The sequence below is a fragment of the Lepidochelys olivacea genome (genome assembly GCF_965140295.1).
Source record: "Lepidochelys olivacea isolate rLepOli2 genome assembly, chromosome: 11".
Taxonomy (NCBI): domain Eukaryota; kingdom Metazoa; phylum Chordata; order Testudines; family Cheloniidae; genus Lepidochelys; species Lepidochelys olivacea.
In genome coordinates, this window is record NC_140421.1 from 20630824 (window position 1) to 20649508 (window position 18685).

Sequence of the window (18685 nt, forward strand, 5' to 3'; positions counted from 1 at the left end):
TTGAACGTGCCTCTTATGAAGAGCTTCCCTATGCGTGGCTAGTAGGGGGGATGCTCTGTCAGGACTTTATATCTATATCTCTTTGAGGTAGACTAACAAAGTACCATCCTGCAACTTGAGGAAGACTTGGACACAAAGAACGGGATATTTATTCAGGTTATACATTCATTAGAGGCCCTATGGTGGGTGCAATGGACAGGACTTCTGGGGTTACATGGTGTCTCCACATTGCTGCAAAATAATGTCTAGCCTGGTAGACTTGGGTTGTCCCCAAATCATAGTTAGAGTCTATCTGATATTGCTGGACTTTCTACAAATCACAGATCCCATCCTCATCTCCACGGGTGGAGACAGCCATAAACCTGATGTGAGTGGGAGATCAAGGGAGGATTCTGGGTGGGGTCTCCAAAATAGTTCTCTGGTCTGTGGTTATAAGGAGGGATTGGAAGCATAGCCACATTCTAGCGGGGCTGGTAATTATGCCTTGTCCTGATCCTATCTTAAAAGAAAGGACCTTGCCTGAGGGAATTCTGTGTAGCGTTTCGCTGTTGTAAATTCAGATTGTGAAGATCCACCCCATCTACAAAAATCCAGGAATTAAAGCACAAGGTTTTGTGGGTGGAGTTGTTTGTGAGTTTGATTGGGGAAGATGGAGTGAGGCTTTGTCCAGCTGGATTGATTGGGAAATGAGGCTTCTGACTTAGGTGTCAGAACTACAAAAGATTCTTCTTGTAACATCTTAACAAATTCCTTTGATGTAGTAGCTGAGCAGTGGCAGGTAGTTGGTGCATCATCTGATATCGTGAGTAAAGTAACAGAATACACTAAAAGGTTAATACCATATATATCTCCTGTAGGTCTAAAACAAATCACGTCAATGACAGTTGGTTTTCAAGTAAGAGGTAGTCTGGAATCCAGGTATAGCATGTTAAATTATGCAGATATGTTCCAGCTAGCAAGAATACTAAACATACTTTTCATCTGATCATCAATGTTATATTATAATACAAGAAAGGGATACAGCAAGTAGAAATATAATTTTGAAGTATGTTGCATCAGAACTAGTGCTTTTAGAGTTAATCTGTAGGTAAGAAAAGAGATTCAAACAGATATTACTATCTGCACTATCTTAGGCAGTGATGCCATCATTATCTGTTAAAAGAAATACAGAACATGAATTTAGAACTTGGATGATAAGTGAAGTAGATGGTGACTTTCAGATATATTGTTTTAGAATGTTAAAGGTGTCTGTAATTTCTAAACTTAAATACTCTGGTTAAATTTCATCAATTACAGTCATGTGGCATTACACTGGGGATGAATTTGACCCATTATGTTACCGAGTTTCTTTGTTTATTAGCCTTAAAGTTCATATTTGATTCTATGACAACAGGAAGTCTGAGATCAAGCACTGTGAGTGGCAACATATTTTCAGCTATTACATATTTTAAAAAATCTATCATATTTTAATAATTTACTAAAAAAAAGTGTTTTTGATGTTTCTCTTCTGAATAGCATTTGTAATTTGACCTCATCAGGGTACCTCCTCAGGATCTCTACGTGCTCCTAGTTTTACCTCATAAAAAATATTTTTTTCTTCTAATTGCTGTAAACTTGGAGTACTTTGTGCTAATCGCAGTTGCCATAAATTTCTGAAGTTTATAACAACTCCGTGGTAAACTGAAATTTACACAAATTGCCATTTGTTCCCCACAATCATCATGACTGACAATAACAATATCTCACTCGCTGGGGCAGCCAATATTCAAGCAAACAGCCTGTTGTTGTGGTAAGCACAGACAATGTGCTTGGCACTGTGCAAAGCATAAATATAATATAATAAACCTTGCCCATAGGAGCTAAAAGGGAACATGACAAAATGCACTGGGAGATCCCAAAGAAGTGATTAACATAGGGCCAGATTGTGCTCTCTTACACCTTCTGGCTTCTCGGCACACAAGTGCAGCTTAACTACCAATGGAGGGATTTGAAGACAGAATGATTTGACTGGTTTGGCAGGCCAGGAAAGTCATTTTAGTAGTTGTGTTTTGGATGGACTGGAGGAGAGTGATTTAGATGAGTGGGGCAGAAGCAAGTGGGGAGGGGACAGGAGAAAGGAGAAGAGATGACCTGGCCATCTAGTTAATTTACATTATAAAGCAGCATTTCAGTGCATCTGGTTGCAACCACATAGTGAAAATGGGAGGAGGTGGGGATTAGGTGCTGATATGGGCAGGGGCAGAACATGTCTGACTGAATAGGGGAAGCAAATGGGAAACAAGGGCAGAATGAGGGAGGTTTCCTAACTCTCCCCCACCTCCCATCAGCTCCTATTCCTATTCCCATTCCCCCTACCTTGAACAACCTTCCCATAGCGACTCCACCTGCACCCCTTTTTCACTCCAGTGTCCCTCCAGGCACATTCCCTCCTGCCCCACCCCCACCCTGCAGAGTCCTCCAGTTTCCCTTATGTGACTGTCTGTACCCCATGTTCACCCTTTTTACAAGACTATTATAAATTTTGTACACAATATGCCCTGTGAGGTATCATTTGAAAACTCATAATCTGCTGAACATTATTGTCCTGGTAAAATATATGTGGCAACGTTGTATGTAAAGTTATAAGATTCTATTGTATAACATTGCTGTAACATGTTCCAAAGTTAGAAAGGCGGGCCCAAACCGGTTCTTCAGAGACAAAGATACTGGCACGCCCTGACAGGTATCAGCAAAGGCAAATGGGCTGTCACTTAGTTAAGCGGCTGTTCTCAGGCAGGGGGAAGGAGTGAACAAGAAATTTACAGTTCATCACAAGGACGGTTCAAACCTCACGTCCACACTAGATTATTTTGTCACCATGACTCAGCAAGGATCTTTCTAGCACAAGAAATTGAATTATAAAGAGGTTTATATTATTATATATATTATAAGTTATAAAAACGCTTGTCCTCACTCTCCTTCTTCATCTCTGCTCATGACATCAACAACTCCTAAAGAACTGAATTTGGGGAGGCTCTTCAGCCAGTATAGACTGCTGTAAGCTTATGGTAAGAAAAACCTTTTGCTTTTAAGTTCACTTAGTTTATTAAGTGAGGCAATTAGCTTGAGTTTTATAATTTTATTTCTTTTGTAACCAACCCTGATTTTTATGCTTCATTGCCTATAGCGACTTAAAATCTTTTTCTTTCTGTAGTTAACAAATGGGTTTCACTGTTTTATCTAACCAGTATGTTTGGATTAAAGTATGTGGGGAAACTCCATTTGGGATAACAAAGCTGGAGCATATCATTTTCCATTGATGAAATGACAGACTTTATATGAGCTTGCATCGTTCAGCAGTGTGTTGGACAGTACAAGATGCACCTTTCTGGGGGAAAGTCTGGAACTAGAGAGCTTGCTGGTGTTGCTTTGTAGTTTAATTCACAGGTGGCTAGCTAGTAGCACTCAGTTCTGTGGAACTGGGAGCAAGTTACATGCTGGAGACTGTGTTTTAACTGGCCAGGAGTGGCTGTTCTCACAATAAAGTGGTGAAAGAGGCACCATAGGTTGGAGAACTGTTGGGGACACAGCTGTTCAACAGTCCAGATTATACCCTAGGCAATGTCACACCTTGGTTACACCCAAGTTTTCTTGAATCTCTCCAAGACCTGTCACACATTTTTGAGGCGTTCAAGAAGTAAAGTCCTTCTTCCATAGGTGCTGACTTATATTTTTCCACCCCCACTCCACCCTGAGACCCCAGCCTACTCCGCCCCCTCCCCTGAGGCCCTGCCCTTGCTCCCCCTGTTCCCGCCCCTGCTCTGCCTGCTCCCCGAGGTTCCTGCCTGCCCGCTGCTCTCCGCCCTCCCACAGCTGCCAAACAACTGATCAGTGGAGTTGGCACTATGCCTGCTTCCACTGCTAGGGGTGGGAGAGAGGGAGCCCTGTGAGGGAAATTAGTGACTTGGCATCACTGGAGTAAAATGTGACACACACACGCACAGCTGCAGTTTTATGAGAGTTAAAAAGAAGTTTGCTGGACATACTTTCTTCATTTTCCATCATAGCATTGGGTTCATAGAAGGAAAGAATGAGAAATCTGTTATTCTACGGCTTGTGGCAGTGTTACAAACAATGGAAAGGAAAATTATACAAAACTAGTTGTGTATGTCCCTTCAACAGGAAATGGTTTTACAAGTAAAGAAAAGTGTGAAGTAGAAAGGGCATGTAAAATGCAGGATAATATAAAGTGTCCGATAAAGTCCCAGGTTCTTTATTTGCCACCATGAAGAATTAAATAGATCATTGAAGTAATTTCTGTTCCTGTGTAACAGTTTTAAAGTATTAGCTGTGGTGATGGGGATGATGTGTTATTTATTGTGTATTGTCTGAAATGTTTTACTTCCAGCAGCTTGTCACATAAATGAGGTTTCCAATAACTTGTCACAATTAATGTTTGCCAGAGGATTCTGTGGTTATAACAGACAATGACTTCAGCAGAACATCATTCATTACTGAGGCTGGTTTGATTGCTGCACTGAGGTTTGTTATGTTACCAGATTCTTCCACCGATGGGCATTTGCTACAGGTGTAGAAGCTTTGCCTAAGATACAGTTCAGTATATACTGTTAAATTCACCAGCATAGCGTAATTGAAGCTTTGTCAGAAACAACAATCGCATAATCTGTTTGCCAGTAGCTTGTCAACTGCTTGCCTCAGAAGATTTTTGCAGTTCTCATTTGCAATGTAAAACTGCTTTTGCTGAAGGTCTGCAGCAAAGATGCAGCGCCATAGCCATAACAGGCTGCCAGAGGGCATATTGTCCCAGTTGGGCAGTCATGGCTAGCCTAGATCTTCTATAGATATATAATCAAATCAAGTAAAATGTGGTCTGTGATGGCCTGAAAAAGATGAAGGCATACATGAGGAATCATAGGCCATCTAATCTCATCCCTTGCACGAAGCCAAATGCAGATAACTATAAATAAATACCAACATTCTTTATAGCCACCCACTGTTTTGGAAACACGTTCAGGTCCATTTGCCAAGTACTAGTGTGCAGAGCCCGTTTTTCCTTCTAAACAGTGAAAATCAATCTTGGCTGTGTATATATTTTCAGCTGTATGTTTTCTAGCTGCATTTAGGCCTTGATTTAGGCCATTTGGTGTTGTCTAGATCAGATATTAACTGCAGCTCAATGGCTGTGATATTAGCTGGAGACAGTGCAATTATCCTTTTGCCTGGGTTAAGCCATGGTTTAATTTCTTGCATATTTCTGTTCTTCGTCCTGGGCTATCTCCCAGATGATTGAAAGTTAAGCCAAATCTGTGTTTTTTTTAAATAGCACTACAGATTCATCCACATACATAGCATCTCTTCACAATCTTATCCTGTGATGAAAATTGAACCATTCTTCATTGACAAATGGTTTTAGATTTTTGCTTTGTTAGCTAGCTAGGTCTCTGAGCCCAATTTGTATCTTTTTAGCTATTTCCAGGGGACCAAATATATTTTTGAAAGCAGAGCTCCAGTGATAGATTACAAACTCTGAAACTTTTGTCCTGAAGTACATTATTACTGAGGTTTAAGATGGGGTATAATCTGGGGAGACAGAAATCAGGTTTATACCTTAGTAACAGCTGGTAGGTTCTGGCATTCCTGCACTTTGACTATTTGTAGTATTTAAATATATGCAGCCTGATGCACCTCCTTTTTTATTTTTTTATTTTATTTCTTTTTAACTGTCAAATAGAAAGCTCACTTTGGAAAGCTTTTTTGATATTGAGATATGAGTAGTTTATTAAGAGCTTTAAGAGAAGAGATTTTAAAAGGGAGGCTTAGAGGAGACGGAAAGGAAATTAGATGTAAGAAAGAAAAGAGGAAGTGGTCGGAGGAAAGAAAATGTGGGAGCGGGGGAGAAGAGATATTGATTGAGGAGACCAGAGAACTGTTGAGATCAGCTACCAGACTGAATATTCAAAGATATTAGATAGCACCTACAAGAGATTTTGAGATGCAGTTCAAGAAGCTAGTAGGCATTGTGCATGATTATGATTATATTATGGATGGGGGGAAAACTACTTGTTTGAACCCATTCACAACATTAGGTTAGCACAGATGTTGGAGTTCTCTGCATTGCTGCTCTCACAGTCTGTCCCTTCCTTGGATGTGTCTAAAACCTTTCCACAGGATCTTGCTCTCTGGAAACCCCACCATTTTACTCTGCTACCTCTGCCTAGCAGGATAAAGTATTTTCAAGCTTTCAGTCCAGTTGATTCTTATCAAAGATTACTGACCCAGTTGGCTGCCCATTTCAACTCAAAACACAGTGAACTTCTAAGGCACTTTGAGATTTGACTCTTCGAGACAGACAATAGCAATAACTGCCTGGTGACTTTATGTTGCAGTTCACCGTCACTCTTCGTGACCAAGCAGCTGCGTCCGACGTCTGCTCCTTGACAGATGGACTTTTTAGAAACGAAATAATCCAATGAACTGCAAGGGAAAGCCTCAGGGAATGTTGCTCTTTCTGCCAGATGACTTGATATCTGCCAAGCAGTAACCATCACTGACTATGGGAAGAGCCATGATCCAGGAAGAACAAGAAGCTGGAGCTGCCACTATTGAAATAGCGGTGACAGAGATTCAGAAATTCTGGACTGTGGGCTCAGTTTCAGGCGTATGAGTTCACTGTAGAACTATGGCCTAAGAACACATGATACTAGTGCTGCCATGCCTGGTGAGCAGAAAATGGTGCTATCTCTGATGTTCCAATCACCTACGTGACTGTTGCAAGTCCATGCCAAATGTGTTATATTTTTACATATCAGAAACCATTCCTGGGGCCTTTACTATTAATCATGTGTATGTGCTTCCATAAATGTACATGGTACTGTAGTATGCTGCTGTGATGCTATCTTGGGGTGCCCAGGACTGTGAGACAGCTGGTTACACCCCTGCCAGTGCAAGAGAGACTTGTTTGTCCTTAACTGAATGTCCGCTCCCTGACACCATGTGGTGTTTAGATGCTGCTTGTAATTATTAGAACTGGGAGCACTGGCTGTTGGGAGTCTGAAAGGACAGGAAACAGGAAGGAGGGGGGAGGAGTTGAGGAGGCTGAGTGAGAGCTATCGAGGGTGCAGCAGCAGCTTGGTAAAAAGGTTTCCACTTTAACAATAAAGTTCTGTTGAAGTTTGTTAGTACCTTGCCTGGTTGCTACAACACACCACCAGTCTGTTAGCCACTCAAACAATCTCTGGGCTTTGCCAGCCCTTACTTTGTCTTGCAGGTAGCAATAGGTGTATTCCAGCCCCCGAACCTCTCTGAAAGTATCCCACTGCAGTATCCAGCAGCCCCTGACACTGGACACTCATAGAAATGACCAGGTTTGCTGTCCCGAGGGGAAAACTATCCACGCAGCTTGACTGGTACAACTAAGGATCAGGTCCTTTATAACATCACAGCACTGAGAAATAGTGATAGTGAGACAATCATAAATTTTATTATGAAAGGCAGAGATTTGAGAGGTACTGAGTAAGGATAATGGAAACAGAAGTGATTACATATCAAAGAAAAATACAACATGCTTTTTAGAGTTTGAAATTAATATTAACAGACTAAAATCCCCGTCTAAAATATTTTCTTACCTAAAGCAATTTCCCAGTGTCACCAGCCAACATGGCTGGGATCCACTTTTGTGAATGCAGAAAGCACTGTCCTTTTTGCTCCCTCAGTGCTGGGTAACAAGAGTCAGGATGGCTCCAAATTGTCGTCACATACTTGTGTTGACTGCATATACAGAATTAGCTTCCACTGTGTTGGCTTACAATGCTTAATCTACATATGAACCTAGGCAGACAGGTGAATATATATCCCTTTTTCTGGAGAAACCTGTTTGTCAGTCCAGCCTGGGACACAGACTGTAAAATATAATTTCAGTACGTATACACAACTCCTTAAATATAATCTATACATACATCTCTCAACAATTATGAGGATCAATATGACTACTCCTGAGGGAATTCTGCTCCAAAAATTTAAAAATTATGTGCACGATATTTTAAAATTCTGCAAATTTTATTTGTCAATTGTCAAATAAATGTGGCTCCAGCATGGCAGTGGGGAGCAAAGGCCACTGGCTGCATTGAGATGGGAGATCACCCTAAAGCCCCCACCTCTCCCGGTATAGGGACTTGGCAGTGAGGCTATACCTGACACAGTGCAAGGGTTGGGCCTGCCCCAGAAACACCCCGGGGCCCTGCCCCTCTGCATCAGGTGTGAGTGGGCAGGCTCAGCCCAGCAGGATCCAAGTGTGGGGAGATCCAGGTGTGGGGTGAGAGGTTTTTGTGTGGTGCAATCTGGGTGTGGACGGCTCAGTGGGAGATCTGGACAGGGGCTCTTTGGGGGGCTCTGGGTGCAGGGGCAATGGGACTCTGCAGGGGATCCGGGTGAAGATGGTAGGGGTTCAGCAGGTGGGTCTGGATGTGGGGAGATGGGGCTCAGCAGGGGGGGTTGGGTGTGTGGGGGGCTCATTGGAGGGATCCAGGTGTAGGGTAGGGCTTGTCAGGGTAAGGGTTTGATGGGCCTGCTTAACGGGGAGCCCCAGATGCTGCCGGGGGAACACCACATGCTGGGCTCCTGCTTCCTCCCATGATTCCCCTATCCCCTTTTCTTCTCCATCCCCCTCCTCTCACTCCCACAGTCCTCCCCCCGCCCTATTCTACCCCTCACCCTTGCTTCCCTCATTCCCCCCACCCTTACCCAGCCCCACCGTGGGCGCTCACTGTTGCACAGAAAACAGAAAGGCTTCCAGCACGCAGAAGAGGAGCACGACTGGCACTAGGATCCAGGAGGCAGTGTTCAGCTGCAGAATCAGCAGAGGACAGATGCAGCCTCCTTCAGCTGGGCAGCTCTGTGCTTGCAGAAATGGGGGTCGGGGGGGCAGTGGCACGTAACCCCATATGCCCCCCCATGCCTCACCTCTGTTTAGGGGGGAGCAATCCCCCCCAAAATACTGCACCCATGAACTCCCCGTCCCCTCGCGTGGCTTCCCTGCCGTTTTCTGCAGGGAAGCATAGTAATTCTTTGGGGGGGCCATTTTCTGCAGGCGTGCAGTCACGCAGAATCCCCCCAGGAGTAATATGGCATAAGCTTTTATTAGACACCGTACATGACCCTTTTTAGATAAATGCTATGAAAGCAGTATGTTAGGTATAGTGAGTTTGTCAGGCCTGATAAGAGTTGTTACAGAACAGAGAACGCTTTGCCAGCTGGCATTCAGGGGTTTTTAGGCTCACAGCTGGACTCTGCGAGGAACACTGGTACAGCTGGTTCCTACTACTAAGGTCTTTAGTAGGGAGGCACTGATGAAGAAAAATCAGTTTCCATCTGCTTCATGGAAAAGGCACGTTAGCCACTTCTTGAAGATGTAGACTGAGGGAACTAGACATACATTGATGGAGAGGCTCTTTGAGGCATAAAACCCCCTTATCAACAATCAACATTAGATACTTGGTTCTCTAAACATCTATTTTGAACTGGGCTACTGAACATATTTACTGCTTTCTGGCAATGTTTTCAACCCCAGTATCAATATGACATAGAGACTGTGAAACTTGTGTATTGATTTCTGCATCGCTATACAGCTACTTGTCACACACACCTTTCAGCATCCTAATACCATATGGCCACAAATTAAATGATTTAGCTATCTTTTATAGTGGAATAGGAGGAGCTATAAGAGAAGGGCTGAAAATATTTGATAAATAAGCCCATAAAAGGCTTTATCAGGAAGACTGACATCTATACAAGATCAAAACTTACTTATAGAAATTTTCCTAAAATTTCGTTACTTTGAAGAGCCCCCCACGTAGTTTAATAAACCCTGCACACCCAGGAGGCATTCTTGGGTATTTCGTAACATTGGCCTTGGTATTTATTACAGCTGCCGTATTGATATTCGTAAGCTGTTGATTGTTGTGTGAGATTTGAAAATTCCCATGTTGACTTCATTTCTGACTTATTTTTTTTTTTTTTGAAAGAGCAGGGGACTATGGAATTGGAGTGACTTCAAATTTTAGCTTCTACTTAGTCATTTGATTTCATCTAAGCCAGTGTTTCCCAAACTTGGGACGCCACATCTTCAGGGAAAGCCCCTGGCGGGCCCGTCCGGTTTGTTTACCTGCCGCATCCTCAGGTTCAGTCAATCACGGCTCCCATTGGCTGTGGTTCACTGTGCCTGGCCAATGGGGGCTGTGGGAAGTGGTGCGGGCCGAGGGATGTACTGGCCGCCACTTCCCACAGCCCCCGTTGGCCGGGCACAACAAACCGCGGACAGTGGGAGCCGTGATTGGCCGAACCTGCGGACGCGGCAGGTAAACAAAGCGGCCGGGCCTGCCAGGGACTTTCCCTGAACAAGTGGCGTCCCAAACTTGGGAAACACTTACCTAAGCTATCAAAAGAATATCACATTTATACCAGTTAGAAGAGGGAATAGAAAAATTGCAGTGTCTTGGTCTTTGGAATGTATATGGTCTACAACAGTGGCTCTCAACCTTTCCAGACAACTTTATTCCTTTTAGGAGTCTGACTTGTCTTGCGTACCCCCAAGTTTCTCCTCATTTAAAAACTACTTGCTTACAAAATCAGATGTAAAAATACGAAAGTGTCACAGCACACTACTACTGAAAAATTGCGTACTTTCTCATTTTTACTATACAATTATAAAATAAATCAATTGGAATATAAATATTGTACCTACATTTCAGTGTATAGTATAGAGAGCAGTATAAACAAGTCATTGTCTGTATGAAATTTTAGTTTGTAATGACTTTGCTAGTGATTTTTATGTAGCCTGTTGTAAAACTAGGCAAACATCTAGGTGAGTTGATGTATCCCCTGGAAGACCTCTGTGTACCCACAGAGGTAAGTATATCCCTGGTTGAGAACCACTGGTCTACAACCATGGAAATGTTGATACCAGCAATAATAGGGGGGGATCTCTAAAAATTGGTTGGGAAATTGTACAAGGGCTCTGGAACAGTTTTTATAGTGGGGGTGCTGAGAGCCATTGAACCAAACTGTAAACCTTGTATATAATTGAAACCACTTCAAGCCGGGGGTTGCAGGAGCACCCCTAGTTCCAGCACCTATGCTAGTTGGCCAGGAAAATATACAATGTAGTCAAGAACTCTGAAGTGGTGGGGAAATGGACTAGCTGATTTATTAATTGTAGAGATGGGCCTCAGTTGCAAAGATAGGGTTTGGATCTGAAAGTTTCCCAAACTTCAGGGGCATTTGGACCAATAGTTGTTGTTCAGACCACCTATATATATAGGAGTCTTTATTTTCCATAATTCATTAAAAAAATTCTTCTAGAGGCCCCCTGAAATATTATAGTAAGGTATATCACCACTTGTGGTGCTGTTATGTTGGAGAACAGAGATGGTTGTGGGTTTAAACATACAATTCTCTTGTTGCCTCTGAAGTTATTTTTCCTCCTTAGGACTGTTTTGCACACAGCACAGACAGTATTACTTACTATCTAAGCAGCTCTATGCTGCCATCTATTGTTCACTGGTGTTATAACATGTATTTAACTGTACAGTAAAATAGGGGTATTTAAAAGCAGGGCATTGCAGAACATCTCTCAGTCTCAGTCAGTAAAAGGTAAAAGTAACAAGGGGGAAATATTTTGGATATTTTGGAACAGAATCCCAAATTGCAAAGAAGACTAATAAAGAAGTGCTGTAAATCACTGTACCTAAGTGCTATCAAAACACAGTATATAAAGATTTCATTCCATGCTAGAGTGGAATTCTGGAATAAAATTAAATCTCTTCTCATGACCGAGCCACATTTCTTTGCCAGCACATTGAAAAAGAGAGCAATCTGCAGCATTTCACATACAAAACATAAAGTTGAAATGGTTCTACAGCTCTGAAAGCTAACAATATGTAGCCAATGGGGAAAAGTTGTATGTATGTAGGTGGTAAGCAGTGCTCGGTGTGAAAGGGATTCAGTGAATAAATGATATTGTCAAACCCCTATGAACTGATCTAACTTCACATACTTGGAACGAGTAATGTTTTTTACTGCTTTTAACTCTATCACTCAATCCGTAGAACCAGTCCCTAAGGAACTGGGGTTTGGATACATGTAGTTGACAAATCATCATATAGGGAAAACACATGACCTTAAGTAGCCTTTAGTACTTTTAAGAAATCATTATGTAAAGTATTTTTAAAATGCATGATTGGCTAGACATGCACCTGGCTATTGTGCTTGGATCCAAACACTGGATCCTGCATGCTTCTGTCAAGGTTCCTTCCCCACTCTGAACTCTAGGGTACAGATGTGGGGACCTGCATGAAAGACCCCCTAAGCTTATTCTTAGCAGCTGAGGTTAAAAACTTCCCCAAGGTACAACTTTGCCTTGTCCTTGAACAGTATGCTGCCATCACCAAGCGTTTTAAACAAAGAACAGGGAAAGATACCACTTGGAGACTTCTTCTCCCGAAATATCCCCCCAAACCCTACACCCCCTTTCCTGGGGAAGGCTTGATAATATCCTCACCAATTGGTACAGGTGAACACAGACCCAAACCCTTGGATCTTAAGAACAATGAAAAATCAATCAGGTTCTTAAAAGAAGAATTTTATTTAAAGAAAAGGTAAAAGAATCACCTCTATAAAATCAGGATGGTAAATACTTTACAGGGTAATCAGATTCAAAACAAAGAGAATCCCTCTAGGCAAAACCTTAAGTTACAAAAAGACACAAAAACAGGAATACACATTCCCTCCAGCACAGCTTATTTTACAAGCCATTAAACGAAAATCTAACGCATTTTCTAGCTAGATTACTTACTAATTTTACAGGAGTTGGAAGGCTTGCATTCCTCATCTGTTCCCGGCAAAAGCATCACACAGACAGCCCAAACCCTTTGTCCCCGTCCTCCGTCCCCCAGATTTGAAAGTATCTTGTCCCCTCATTGGTCATTTTGGGTCAGGTGCCAGCAAGGTTACCTTAGCTTCTTAACCCTTTACAGGTGAAAGGGTTTTGCCTCTGGCCAGGAGGGATTTTATAGCACTGTATACAGAAAGGTGGTTACCCTTCCCTTTATATTTATGACACTTCTAAGTCCACTGAGCAGCAACCAGGCCCTGTCTCTGGCCTCCTAGGCTTTCTCCCAGGATACAGACTCCCTATCTAGTTCTCCTTGGAAGTGGGACTCCTTGGTCCAGCTGCCATAGGCCTCAAAACCTGTAGAGATGGAAGAGGCCTATCAAACCATCCTCTGCTACCAGCACATTCATGTGTCAGAGCACATCGACAGAGGAAAAAAACAAAGAATCCATTTGTGTAAAAATTAAACTGTCAGTGTCTAAAACTTTGATACTAAGCAAAATCCCCTAAACTATAAAATCAACAAACACTATAGAACAAAAATTCAGAAAAAATTAAGGCTCTTTCTTTCTTTCTTTCTTTCTTTCTTTCTTTCTTTCTTTCTTACTTACTTACGTAAAAGACCTAGATTTCTGGGGGCAGTTCCTTTGCAAATCAGGCATTTCAGAGTTATCTCTGTGGTCATTCAAGAATTCCTGTAAAAATAAATGTCATTGCCGGATTATTACAAGAACAGTTATGTGGGTTTTTGTGACAAGTATGACAACGTCCAGGTAACTCTCACTCAGCCCAGTGCAGAGGGACCTCTGCGCCTCCTATGCCCTACTTAAATCCTTAACACAACACTGAGGGGTATAGAAGGCCTTGTTTAGGGTCTCAGTACTGAGGTGAATTTCACTCAAAGCCTCTGATTGCTTGTAACACTTTGTTGGTACAGATGCACTGGAGGCCCCAGTACTGACTTACTAACTCAAATATGCTAATAATAGACATCTGCTGAAATTTATAAGATTTATCTGATTACACTAACAAATTAAAAGAATGGCCACTTGAAATGCAAATCACTTGCTTATGCAGGGCTGCATCCTTGAAATTAAATATGGATTACCTGCAAATATTTGAAAACATAAGTACCATTCAAGTGTACAGCTCTCAGCTTGTACAGATCAAAGGAACTTGTTCAATACTTTCAGACTTGTCCTTGAAAATCTACCTACATCCATGTGTAATATGAGACTTGAGCTGTACTGCCAGTGCAGGTAGGTTGTTGTATGTATGAGACTGCTGTGCTATGAATATATATATATATTCTGTTATATATAATAGCACATCCGAAGAAAATGTGCTATACTTAAATTGAACTCCAGCTTCCATTCTAACTCACTCACTAGCCCTCCCTCGCACCCTCCCCCCCCATTTTCTTTCATAACTTTTCCAAATCCCATTGGGACTGTATGTACCATGTTTGGTCACTCTCAGCAAAGGGGCAACTGTTGTGGTAAATTGAGCAAAATCAGATCACCAATTTATAAATTAGCAGCGTGTGGAACATTCCCCTTCACCCTCATTTGTTCCAATCATACATATTGCGTTCAGACAACTAAGGTGAAATTTCAGACTTGACTTGCTGATCTCTGGCATGACTCTCCACTGTCTTCCATCTTGTGTAGTCGAGTACACATGCGAAGTGTGGTTATTCTGATCTAATTTATTTCCCTTTCTTCTCAAGCAGGGATTGGACTCTTATTATTTTGTTTTGTTTTTCTTCTTAAAAAGTAAAAAGCAACCTCCCTTTATATCAATAGCCTCATCTGGGCAATTGGAAATGAAAATAACAGAAAAGAGAAACTTTTGCTTTAACGTCCAGACTGCAGATATTCTAACTCAATGACAGTGGAAAGAGTGCAGAAATTATCCTGTTATGAACTAATGTTATATCTTAAAATGCACTTTGAAGACGTATGCTGTGTTTTCCATTTCCTTGATAATCAGTGTAAGCACAGCGTGCACAATGGGAGAGGTGTATTCTGGTTAAATATCTCTGCTGAACTTCAAACTGGGTCATGGATAGGGATTTGCAGATCTCAGCATTGAGTGAACAGTGTACTCAGTTCAACAGGACTGCTTCTAGCAAGTTGCACTTGTCCCTAGCATTCATTACTTATCATCCTTTTTTTTTTCTTTTCTTCAGGAAGCTTTACTAGGCCTATTAAGGGCATCCTTTATACAGCTTTCATTTTCATGTGCTGGCTCCCTTGGGTTGCCTTTATCCTTTGGATAAACACGGGAAGCTGCAATTTCCTTCTCCTGTTTTGTTTCCTCCCACGCTCTTTCCTTCTGTTTGAATGACATGGTTGGCCAGGGAATTCAGAAATAAGACTGCAGCTCAGATCCTATTTCTAACTTCACTCTGTTGCAGCTAATATTGCCCTCCTGGGTGCCTAAGAAAAGGAGAGGGGAGCACAATATAATCATTTATAATGGAATGCAACACTCCAAATAAACATGCATCAGAGGGCATAATCCTTGAAAAGTGTTTCTAAACCCAACATGGTTGCTTTGGAAAAGGTTACAAAGTTGAATTGCTGTAAAAGGAGGAGGTGGATGTCATGTTTAGAATATAGCATCTGGTAATTAGGAGAAAAGTCTGTAGAAATTCATCTTTCTTTTGTAATTTTTCTCTTTTTCATCTATCTCTACGTAGCTTGTCTGTCTCTTACTCTCCATTCATCTGAAATTGACATTCTTAATAGTGTCATAATCCAGTGGTGCAAGCAATTTCTTGTCAATCATAGCACAGGAAACAAAGGAGCGTTTTGTCTGAGCTTGCTTGTCCCACAAGAATAAAGGGTTTCTGATGTTTTTTCAGGAAAAAAATGGAGTAAGAATGAATCAAGTGGTTTCAGAGGAAGGGAAATATTCTCTTTCTCCATGTAGATCTCTGGCACAAACCCGTTTTCTCATCTTTGTGAAGGAGAACTATGTGGAGTTAGGGAGTAGGGGATGTTTTACTTACTATTTATCTTGTTGAGTCTTGGATTCCAGAAACTGCCTCAAATGATGTAGAAGTTGGAACTTTCCTAAATGTGTTAGAAGAAAGTTACTAGAAAAAGTCTCATTGACTTAAAAGATTTGGTGCATAATTCAGAAGGTATAATTACTATAAAATGTAATATATGGTCTGTATATGGATGCAAACAATTAAATAAAATATATCCCTCCAAGAACCCAAGAATGCAATGTCCAATGAAGGAACATATTCAATCAAAGAGCATGCTCAGTGTGGGCTAGAAGGCTATGTGATTCTTATGATTTTTCTCTGTGTACTGAATCTTTAAATATTTCAGAGTCTGCTGTTTGTAGAAAGCTGTTTTGTGAGACAGAGTTGATGCAGTATGTTAGGAGGGAGTCAGACTCATGGAGACTTTATTTTTGTTTGTTTCCCTTAAGTGAAAATAAGTCATTCAGACTAAATGTGCTGATCAGTGTGGATGGAAAATATACATATATTACCTCTGGAGTCACAGCCTTGCATAAAACCTTGAACTCTTCACGCCATTGGACATACCACACAGCAAAGATACAAGTGAAAAAAGTTAAACTGTTCATGTAACTCTGTATTGGTAGCAGACATGCCAAACCTGCAAAAAAAAAAACAACGCAGAAATTGGGCTTGGTTTTGGCTTAATTGGCTTTTGAGTTGCCTGTTGGCTAGTTTTTGGCTTGTAGCTTTTTGCTTATTTGGCCTGTAGCTTCTCGTAGCTTGTTGCTTCTTTTTTTTTATTGGCTCCCGGCAAGCAGGGACAATGGGGGACAAACAGGGGCAAGGGGGGAGAGAGTCAGGGGTGCTGTCAAGGTTCCTCCCCCACTCTGAACTCTAGGGTACAGATGTGGGGACCTGCATGAAAAACCTCCTAAGCTTATCTTTACCAGCTTAGGTCAAAACTTCCCCAAGGTACAAAATATTACCCCCGTTATCCTTGGAATGGCCGCTACCACCACCAAACTAATACTGGTTACTGGGGAAGAGCTGTTTGGACGCGTCCTTCCCCCCAAAATACTTCCCAAAACCTTGCACCCCACTTCCTGGACAAGGTTTGGTAAAAAGCCTCACCAATTTGCCTAGGTGACTACAGACCCAGACCCTTGGATCTTAAGAACAATGAACAATCCTCCCAACACTTGCACCCCCCCTTTCCTGGGAAATGTTGGATAAAAAGCCTCACCAATTTGCATAGGTGACCACAGACCCAAACCCTTGGATCTGAGAACAATGAAAAAGCATTCAGTGTTTTACAAGAAGACTTTTAATAAAAAATAGAAGTAAATAGAAATAAAGAAATCCCCCCTGTAAAATCAGGATGGTAGATATCTTACAGGGTAATTAGATTCAAAAACATAGAGAACCCCTCTAGGCAAAACCTTAAGTTACAAAAAAGATACACAGTCAGAAATAGTTATTCTATTCAGCACAATTCTTTTCTCAGCCATTTAAAGAAATCATAATCTAACACATACCTAGCTAGATTACTTACTAAAAGTTCTAAGACTCCATTCCTGTTCTGTCCCCGGCCAAGACGACTACAGACAGACACACAAAAAACTTTGTTTCTCTCCCTCCTCCCAGCTTTTGAAAGTATCTTGTCTCCTCATTGGTCATTTTGGTCAGGTGCCAGCGAGGTTACCTTTAGCTTCTTAACCCTTTACAGGTGAGAGGAGCTTTCCCCTGGCCAGGAGGGATTTCAAAGGGGTTTACCCTTCCCTTTATATTTATGACACGCCCCCCAAATCTCAGCTAGGGTGAAACACTGGCTGGGATTTCTTCCTGGAGCTCTAGGAAAACAGAGTTAATAAGACACATGCATCTCTAAATATACTACCAAGTACATAAAGACTAACAATATTTTCCACATCTCAAGGACGATTTTAACCAGTTGATTCTGGGAAACTTTCACGGGAGAGTGCATCAGCCACTTTGTTAGAAGCTCCTGAGATGTGTTGGATGTCGAAATCAAAATCTTGGAGAGCTAAACTCCACCGAAGAAGTTTTCTGTTAGTTTCTTTAACGGTGTGAAGCCACTTTAGTGCAGCATGGTCGGTTTGCAGGTGGAAACGCCGTCCCCAAACATATGGGCGTAGCTTTTCCAGAGCGTAGACAATGGCATAACATTCTTTTTCAGTGACTGACCAGTTGCTTTCCCTCTCAGACAGTTTTTTGCTGAGAAACACTACAGGGTGGAATTCTTGATCAGCTCCTTTCTGCATTAAAACTGCTCCCACACCACGCTCGGATGCATCTGTGGTTACTAGGAACGGTTTGTCAAAGTCTGGGGCCCTTAGTACAGGGTCAGACATGAGTGTCGCTTTAAGCTTGTTAAAGGCCTTCTGACACTTTCCGGTCCACTGAACAGCATTTGGCTGTTTCTTTTTGGTTAGGTCTGTCAGTGGGGCAGCGATTTGGCTGTAGTGCGGTACAAATCGTCTGTAATAACCGGCCAAGCCTAAGAAGGATTGAACCTGTTTCTTTGACTTTGGGACAGGCCACTTTTGGATAGCATCCACTTTGGCCTGTAGGGGGCTGATAGTTCCTTGACCCACCTGGTGTCCAAGGTAAGTCACTCTGTTTAGGCCTATTTGACACTTCTTAGCCTTAACAGTTAGTCCTGCCTCCCTTATGCGCTCAAGGACTTTTTGTAGATGTTCCAGGTGGTCTGCCCAGGAATCCGAAAATATGGCCACATCGTCAAGGTAGGCGACTGCATATTCTCCTAATCCCGCTAGGAGACCATCTACAAGTCT

At 42.0% G+C, this 18685-nt stretch overlaps 1 long non-coding RNA gene across 1 annotated transcript; it reads left to right on the top strand.

Moving 5' to 3' along the window:
• Window positions 1-2937: 2937 nt before the first annotated feature.
• Window positions 2938-7178, top strand: LOC311528085. The gene is made up of 2 exons (XR_014713510.1): window positions 2938-3047; window positions 6387-7178. It is a non-coding gene; the product is annotated as an uncharacterized lncRNA (long non-coding RNA).
• Window positions 7179-18685: the final 11507 nt, after the last annotated feature.